The sequence below is a fragment of the Dipodomys merriami genome, unplaced genomic scaffold, assembly GCF_024711535.1.
Source record: "Dipodomys merriami isolate MVZ:Mamm:240054 unplaced genomic scaffold, mDipMer1.0.p SCAF_1878, whole genome shotgun sequence".
NCBI classification, from domain to species: Eukaryota; Metazoa; Chordata; class Mammalia; order Rodentia; family Heteromyidae; genus Dipodomys; species Dipodomys merriami.
This window is the reverse complement of record NW_027203246.1, coordinates 938-9474: the sequence shown is the minus strand read 5'-3', so window position 1 is coordinate 9474 and position 8537 is coordinate 938. Positions and strand designations below refer to the sequence as shown.

Here is an 8537-nt window from a genome sequence, read left to right as displayed (position 1 = left end):
GCTGGGAACACAACCCAAGGCAGAAAAAATTCACTCCTATGTACTGTTGGTCAGGTTGACTGTAGGACACAAAGGTTATGGATCGGTGGTGGAGCCTTGTCCCTGCGTGAGCATGTTTTCTGGACTTTGGCTGGAGCTGAATTACTGACTTCTGAAAGGAGGGATGGGTCTGGGTTTCTAGCGGGAACAGCCAATGGGAAGGAAGTAATATTCATTAAGAGTGTCTCAGGCAGGCCACACCGGTAAGGCATGCTGTTAACACACCCTCCTGCACACTGTTCGCCTGTGTTTGAAACCCTTCCAGGATACTGGGGTTACGTTTTTATTCCAACCAGGAAGAATACATGATTGGATTCTTCTTTTTATCCCTTCCTTCCTTCCTTCCTCGCTTCCCTCCCTCCCTCCCTCCCTCACCCATCTCCCCCTCCCCCTGCTGCCCTCCTCTGGAGCTCTTCTTTCCAGCAGGAGCTTGAGAATAAGATTATTATCCAATCAACTCAACAGCAGCCCATGTCAGTGTCCACATGTGCATCTGAGACGAGAAGAGATTCATTTGTGACCTGGAAACTGAAGTCTGCTTAGGTCTGTAAATATGAATAAAGCCCATTCTCCTTAATGATGAAGGTAATCTCCAGTAATTTAATTGTCTTTCTTAACTAGTGGGGATAACCCATTTCTCTCCACCCCCCCCTCCTCTCACACAAAAACTATGCTTCTCATAGAGTGATCTTTACAAACACAGGGGAAATATGTCTTTTGGTTAATTGCATTTGAAAGAGCTTCCCCCCCCCCTTTTTTTCTTTTTTGTATGAGAGACTCTTCTTTCTCCACCACAAATTATGTGTTTTTCTAATACATATTGTGGTGAGCTGCTTGGGCTCTTATGGGCTAACTGTGGAAGTGGTTGGTGTGTGTGGGATGTACTCCTGGCTTGGGTTAGCTTTGGTGAAAGTTGCTGCTTTGGTTGCTGCTACAGATGAAAGGCAGTTTCTTTCTGTTGCCGTTGTTTGTGGAACTTTGGTGGACCTGGAGTGGATTGTGAGACCCCCCTGCCAGCCCATCCCCTGTGAGCACAGAGCCGTTGTCTCTTTCCATGTGTCATGTGCATTTTCCAAAACATTCAGCCGTGCCTCTAAGAAAGAAGTACAGCTTCTTAAGATGGCCTAGGAATGGAGCTGTTTTCTTTTCAATATGGTTTTGGAAAGAAATTATAGATGGAAGGTAGAAATCAAGTTGTACAGAAGGACTTAAGTGTAAGCCAGGAATGCAAAGATTAGACTCACTGGTTTAGTTAGGGCAAATAACTTCACTTTGAATTATTTTCTTCTTTTGAGCGAAAAAAAAAGTAGATCTGTGTTGAAAGCAGTGTCTGAGGAGACCAGCTTATAACACACAGCAATTGCAGAGACAAGTTAGGTGACACCAAGAACAAGTGTGTCTAGGCAGTCCCTTTAAAAATACCCCAACCGAGGTTATGAAACCACACAGCTTCTTTGAGGAATAACGCATCCAGGGCTAAAGCAGCCTAATTTTATTCAAGGATTTGAAGAGTAAAAAGGGATTTGGTTCTTTAAAAAAGGGAAAAAAGAACAGCCGAGTGAGGATTATTGATCAGTGAGGGATTAAACATTTGCTGGAATACAAAGCATCAGGAATTATCAACATGGACATCACAGTGGCCGGCCATTCAGCACTTGGAAATGCAAACAGCCCAGTTTCCCACTGATCCAATGGCAGCAGCCTGGAGCTCTTGATTCCCTGTGTGTCCACCTTTGTACTCCCTGCCCCTGGACAGGGATGAGGAGATGGGTTAGGGGTGAAAGGAAACTAATCTTGCTCTTTTAACTTCTGTCTGTCTGTCCCTCTTGAGCAGGCCAAGCAGAGACCAGAGAGGGAAAGCACTGGGGAGCCTAGGAGAGGTCCTGAGGTCCAGAGAGGATCAGGAGATCTATCGGGAAACCTCAACTACCACTTCCTCCTGTTGCCAGGGCTGTGGTCCTGTCTGCTTGCCGGCCCGCACCTGCCTCTGTGGTTCACAAGGAAAAGGCATTTGGCACTTGTACAGCCGGCCCAAGGGAGTAGTGCTGGGGCCATCCCTCCCTTTCTGGTTTTGTCTTTTTCTTCCCCTGTCAGGTGCCACTGGCTTTGAACCATGTAATTGCATCAATAAGCCATCTCTGGGATGAGCGGTGTGTGTGTGTGTATGTGTGTGTGTGTGTGTGTGTGTCTGTGTGTGTGTCTGTTTGTGTGTGTGTCTGTGTGTGTGTCTGTGTGTGTGTGTGTGTGTGTGTGTGTGTGTCTGTGTGTGTGTTCTACTGGCAGCCTGGCTCTGCCACCCTGCCTCCTGGAAGGGTTTGCAGGACTGAGGACATTGGTTTGGATCCTGAGGCTGATTTTTATCACCTCTGCATAAGGCTTAGCCTGTGAGGAGGGAAAGTGAGAGGGAGGGAAGAGGAAGTCTGACTTTGCACTTTCAAGAGCATGTGTGATTTTCCAGGATGTACATAATATACATTGAAGCATCTGTGTTGTGGGCTCCCAGGGATTTGCCTGTTCTCAGTGCCGATTCTTTGTGCACCCTGCATACATCCTACCTTTTGGAGACTGGGGGAGGCAGTGGAGGATGTTGTATAAGAGGACCAGTGTCCTGACCCACGTGCTGACTGGGTTAAAACAGGTGCACAGATACTTCAAGCTCCAGCCCACATCTCTACCTACCCCTGGGCAGGAAGAGCCTAGGGTCACCGTCTGCCTCTTGGAGACTCAGTTTCCCCATCCACTGGGAAGTTTTTGATAAAGGCCTTTATTTTGGGTGCCACATTCTCATGCTGAGTCTCCTATTGCCTTCTGTTGTCAACTTGAGGAGCCTTTGAAACTTTGGGGGAGACGTTCCCATCTTTTTCTTCCTTCTTCTTTTCCATACATTGGACTGTGTTGCTATTTTCAGGCCACAAGTGATGAGACTGAAATGTAAGTGTCTTGATGTGCCAGGTGGGGACATCAGGCCACCTGGCTCAAAACCTGGAATTCTAGGACATGTTAACTGTCTGAACCACAGAGGTAGAGAGAGCACACACAGGGCCACACTCACTGACCCGTGAATGTCACAGATGTGGCCGGGCCAGGCCTTGAGACCATGTCAACCCTGGTCCAGAGGAGAAAGGACACACTTCACCCACAGCTCTTTTTAGGGAGCTGGGATTGAGTTCCATCTGTAGAATCGCAAAGTGTTTCTGGGTTTGGAGCCACTCTTTCTCAGACGTCAAGTAAACACACACAAGGTTGCAATGAGGGTTATGCAAGCCTGTATGCTGGGGTTTGACTCAGGACAAGCCCTAAAATGAGCACATTTTGCTCATTTTTGCTGTTCAAAATTTTGGTGATCCTAGGGTTTAAACTCAGAGCCTTGCACTTGTTATACGGATGCTTTACCACTTGAACCTTGCCTCTAGGTTCCTTTGCTTTCTGCCAATGTTGTATGACTGTGTCTGAATCCACCTCCTCTAGGTTCACTGGTGATGTTGGACTCCCGGGCCCATGTCACCGCACTGTTTTTCTCCCCCAGAAACAGTGTCTTGTGGACCTTTCTGCCCGGTCTGTCCTAGAACCTTGATCCTTCTAATGTCAGCCTGCTAAGTAGCTGAGATGATAGGTGCCAGCCACCAGCATGTAGCTGAGGATGTATTGTCCCACTGTTATCCTACTGAGCCCAAACCTTAGATGCACCCAGTGATTGTGTTGGCGAATTGACATCATCGGATGAGCAGCATATATGGCTTATTTATTGACAGTCGAGGTCCAAGCCCTGACTAGGCCCAAAGCCTTAGCCTCACTCTTGGTCCATGGAGATGGAAGACTATCCAGGCAGATGTGTCTCAAAACAGCAATGCTGCTGAGTTTGGTGTGTGTGGTTGTTTGGGGTGTGTGTGGTTGGGGTATGTGTGGTTGTTTGGGGTGTGTGTAGTTGTTTGGGAAGTGTGTGGTTTGGGATGTGTGTGGTTGTTTGTGGTGTGTGTGGTTGTTTGGGATGTGTGTAGTTGTTTGGGATGTGTGTGGTTGTTTGGGATGTTTATGATTGTTTGGGGTGTGTGTGTGTGGTTGTTTGGTGTGTGTGTGTGGTTGTTTGCGGGAGTGTGGTTTGGTTTCCTGCTCATCAGCCTTGGTGGGTGCCATCTTCTCCCCTCCCCATAGGATGCTCTCTGCTCACAGTGGTGTGACCTGTACCCCTCTCTATTCTCAGTGTTTAACCTGTACCTCCTCTCTGCTCTTGGTATGACTCTATCCCCTCTCTGCTCTTGGTAGTGTGACTTGTATCCCTTCTCTGTTTTTGGTGTGACCTGTACCCCCTCTCTGCTCTTGGTGTGACCTGTACCCCAGGGCTAATTTAGGCCATTGGGATTTAGAATGCAGTTGGAGATGGGAAGGAGAGGGGACTGGAGAGGGAGGCTGGGAGAAGAGATCTGGTCCCACACCTGCTCGCTGCTCCTCAGGACACCTCTGTGCACTCCACAGGGCCACTGTGAAGCCTGATGGGGAGGAGCTCTATTCTGGCTGTCCAGGGCCCCGCGGAAGGAAAAGCAAGGGAGGAACGCGCTTGAAAATAACATCGTGACTGTTCTTGGGGTAGAGTTCTGCTTTTGCCAGCTTCATTTTTAATGAAAGGATGGAAATGTCCAGAGGCAGGGTGGTGACTAATGGAGTTGCATTGTCCTCTTCTTATTGGAGTTTCAACAGCAGGGCATCCAAGCTCACTCTCTGAGACTGCATTCACGCCAATGTGCAATATGAAATGGAGTTCCTTCCGCATTCACCTCTCTCTAGTCCTGGGCCTGGAGCAGCAACTTAGTCTTCACCTGGTCTGATTTGATGGGATGATTCTCCAGCGCTCACTCCTTTTCTTATGTTGACAGTGGTAGTGGTGGGGGGGGAACACAAATTTACATGACAAAGGACATAGTTCACCTTTTTCACCTGGGAAGTACTTGTGTTTGTTTTCTGGGTAGATAAACTACATTTAAATGGCATGATGGATTAAATAAAGTGTTATTTTTATTTCCTTACCATTGTTAAGGACTAAGTACTTCTGGGTTTTCTTTTTCTTTTTTCTTTTTTACTATCTGGCAGCAAAAATGCCAGCTCAAGTAGAAGTGTGGTTCAAGTGGTAAAATGCCAGCTTTGGAAGAAAACGCTAAGGAAGAGCATGAGGCCACCAGATTGAAGTCTAGGCTTCCAGTCCCAGAGGCAGGCTGTGAGTCACAGCCCATTGGGGTCACACAGCCCAGCACTGCGTAACAGACAGTGAAAGGGTCAGGACATGACTGCCATCATTTTGTTTTTCTTTGCATGCTAGGCTTTGAAGTCAGGGCCATGCCCTTACTAGACAGAAGTTATATCATCTGAGCAATGCCTCCGGCCCTTTTTTGCTTTATTTATTTTTCAAATACGGCTTCCAGGCTGACCCATCAGCACCTCTCATGCATACTTGGATCATTAATGTCAGCTGCCCATGGCACTCATTCTCCCTCCCCCCCCCCAACTCCTTGGAGTCCTGCTGGAGGCTCACTGCAGACACATCCTCATGGCTGCTGTAAATGGAAGGGACCCTGGTCATCAGCAAATGGCAGTGTGAGGCCAAGCAAGGTCAGAACTGGTCAGGAATCAGGACTGGTAATGACTCTGTGCTTAGGGGCAGGCATAGCTCCTGATGAGTGGGTGGAGGACTGGACTATGTAGCTTCAGTGTATCTGTTTTCAGGCAGTGACTATCATAGACACATTTGGATTTTGTGAGGTTTTTGAGCAGTGAGGATGGAAATCAGCTTGGGGCACAGCTGTGGACAGGTTGGTTGGTCCGTCCCATGTGCCTGGGACACCTTAGCTTGCTTTGGCACCTAGGTAACAAGTTGCCCTTATGACGTAAGTTTATGATTTTCTCAAGTAGAGACTATATTAAACTCCACGAAGGCACAAGGCTTGACTTGTTCTGGCCACAACTAGTTCCTCCTATTGTCTCCAGACAGAGCAGCAGCTCCACAAATAAGGGATGGGAGGGGGGCATGGGGAACGAGAAGGAAGGGGTGGCGTCGCCCAGGAAGCATTGTACTTGTAACCTGACTTCTGGAATTGTTACCCTGGGTGCAACCCCATCAAAATACTAATAAAAAAGTCATGTTTTCTTATTTGTTATGAACAAATAAGAAAAATAATTTTAAACAACCACACTCTATAACCCATAGATAATTACTTCTATTTTTGTTTTTAAGAAACAATCATTGTTGGAGAGTTTTCTTTGAAATACAAAAACTCTTCTTGGAAGCTTATCTGTGTATTAGACAACAGAGCCCCTGAGTTTGAGTTTGCAAAGACTTGGAAATGGAGACTTTCAGGATGATTGCACTCCTTCCGCGCAGTGTGTTTCCATACCCATGCATTCCCACAAAAATTTCCTCCAGTCATTTTTGGCACTCTAATCTTTGTTACCTAGTTTAGAAAACAAAAGTTGGGGAAAGTCATGTGAATTGAAAGTTGTGCTTTTCTGTATATGGTTAAAGAAGTCTTCCTTTGGGAACTGCCTACATTTCTTTGCTGTTTTCGGCAAGTTTTCCTGGCTCTTGCTGCTTTCTTTCTTCCTTAGAGGATTCTGTAAGGTCTATCCATCATCCAGTTACCAAAATGCACCTCACTGGAGAAGGAAAAATAGTTGGCGTAGCTGAGTGTTTGAAAGGAAATAGGAGGAAAGACATGCCTCCACACATCGAACCATCTCTGATGCGCTTTTGGAAATTCATAATGACAGATGGGTTGGGGAGAAGGAGATACACTCCACAGTGGGCTTCCTTTCAGATCCAGAGCTCCTTCCAAGGTGTTCTGAGCTATTCTTAGCAACTGGGGCTCCACACATTCACCCCGCCCCCCCCCAGAAGAGAAGACTGCTTGAGGAAGCTTTGTTGCTTAGCATTTTGCTCCAAACAAAAGCCAAACCAGGCAATGCAGGAATAGATGTGGAGAAATCTAGACGTCTATTTCATAGAACTTGAAGGACCAAGGCACCTGACTTCTCAGGACCTGTGCTTCTTCAGTCCTCTGATAGGAGTGAGAAGTTCTTTCTCACTCATCAATTCTTTCAGAATTCTCTGAAAGAAGTGATGAGAATATTCGTAGGGAATGGTGGAGATAGGAAGGTTCCATAGTCCCTATCTTTTGGACACTTGCAGTGTGGAAATCATTGAAATTGTTTTCCCCTTCTCTTGTTTATTCAACTCTACCTATCGTTGGTTGATGGCTCAGATTATCTCCCTTCCCCCCCCAACCCCCAGTGTAGTAATGCATTTCAGGGTAATGCAGAATTTCAATTTGGGGTGTAGAGTGATATGGTTTGATCATGTGTTACAGAGTTGAAGTTCTGAGACCCCCCCTCCCCCATGGAGTTAGGAGCTTTGCGCCATGTAGTCACTCTAAGAGCACCTGTGGATTCTTTCCTAGGCTCTCATACTTAGCCACCGACCATGAGCTTGAGCTCTGCCTCTGATGGGCACCAGTTGAGTGTCCATTTTCACCATGAACATATTTGTGTGGACAGGACCTTCTGTTTGGGGGGGGCATACTGTGGTGGCTGTGGCAAGACAGAGAAAATGCCTACGTCTGTAAAGGTGTACCTAAGCTGAATCCACAGACTTCTATTCCCAGAACGGCCTCAACTGGTGATCCTCCAGATCTGAGTTCCCTGAGTACCAAAGATTATAGGCACCAGTCATGGATTCCTGGCATGATGCCTAAATATTGCAGCGGATGCAAGGAGTTTGAGAAGTGGCGACTGCCTTACAGGGGGTTGCGAACTCCAGCCCCTTATTCTGTTGCAGATGTCAAATCAGAAGCCATCTATCCACCACAGGCAGCTTTATTAGATGATCAAATTGGTTATGGAAGTGCCCTGCCCACCTGCACTGGCCTCTTTCCCTTACCCAGCTAAGGACTCCTTGCAGACACACCCTCATGGCTGCTTTGCCTGCTGTGATCTCAACTCCTTTCCAAATGCTTGCCTCGGCAGCTTCCCCTCCATCGTGCCTGTGCCTCTCGGACTGGGTTCCCATGGTGGTTGGATATTGAGCTGCTTGTTAGAGGAGGAAACAAGGGCTGTTGTGTACAATGGCAGGCCTGAACTGGCCCTGAGGCAGGGCAGACGCTCTCCCAGGTGGGACTTGTCAGGGCACAGGGCAGGCATCCTGCCACTGGGCCCTGGGTCACTGTGGTGAGCAGCGGTCACACTGGAACTTCTCTCTCTCAGAGAACAACAGGTTATATCTGACCAGATTGTCTTCTCTAGGGAATCTGTTTCTCCACCTACTCCTGGGGGATGCCTGGGGCTTGAGTCCATGCCAGGTTTCACTCCTGTCCAGAACTTTTCATTCCAGAAGTTTCAACCACTCAGCCAACCCCCCTGCCCTTTGCTGCATTCCCTTCTCTGATTCTGTGGCTTACACTCTTCATTTTCTATGAATTGTGAGTTTCCCTTCTGGCTATCCTTGGTTCCTTCCCTTT

General features: G+C 47.5%; 1 long non-coding RNA gene across 1 annotated transcript; it reads left to right on the top strand.

Annotated features, from left to right (window-relative positions):
• The first annotated feature begins 297 nt into the window (after window positions 1–297).
• LOC138830292 (uncharacterized) lies at window positions 298–5024 on the top strand. The gene is made up of 3 exons (XR_011372977.1): window positions 298–582; window positions 977–1066; window positions 1874–5024. It is a non-coding gene; the product is annotated as an uncharacterized lncRNA (long non-coding RNA).
• Window positions 5025–8537: the final 3513 nt, after the last annotated feature.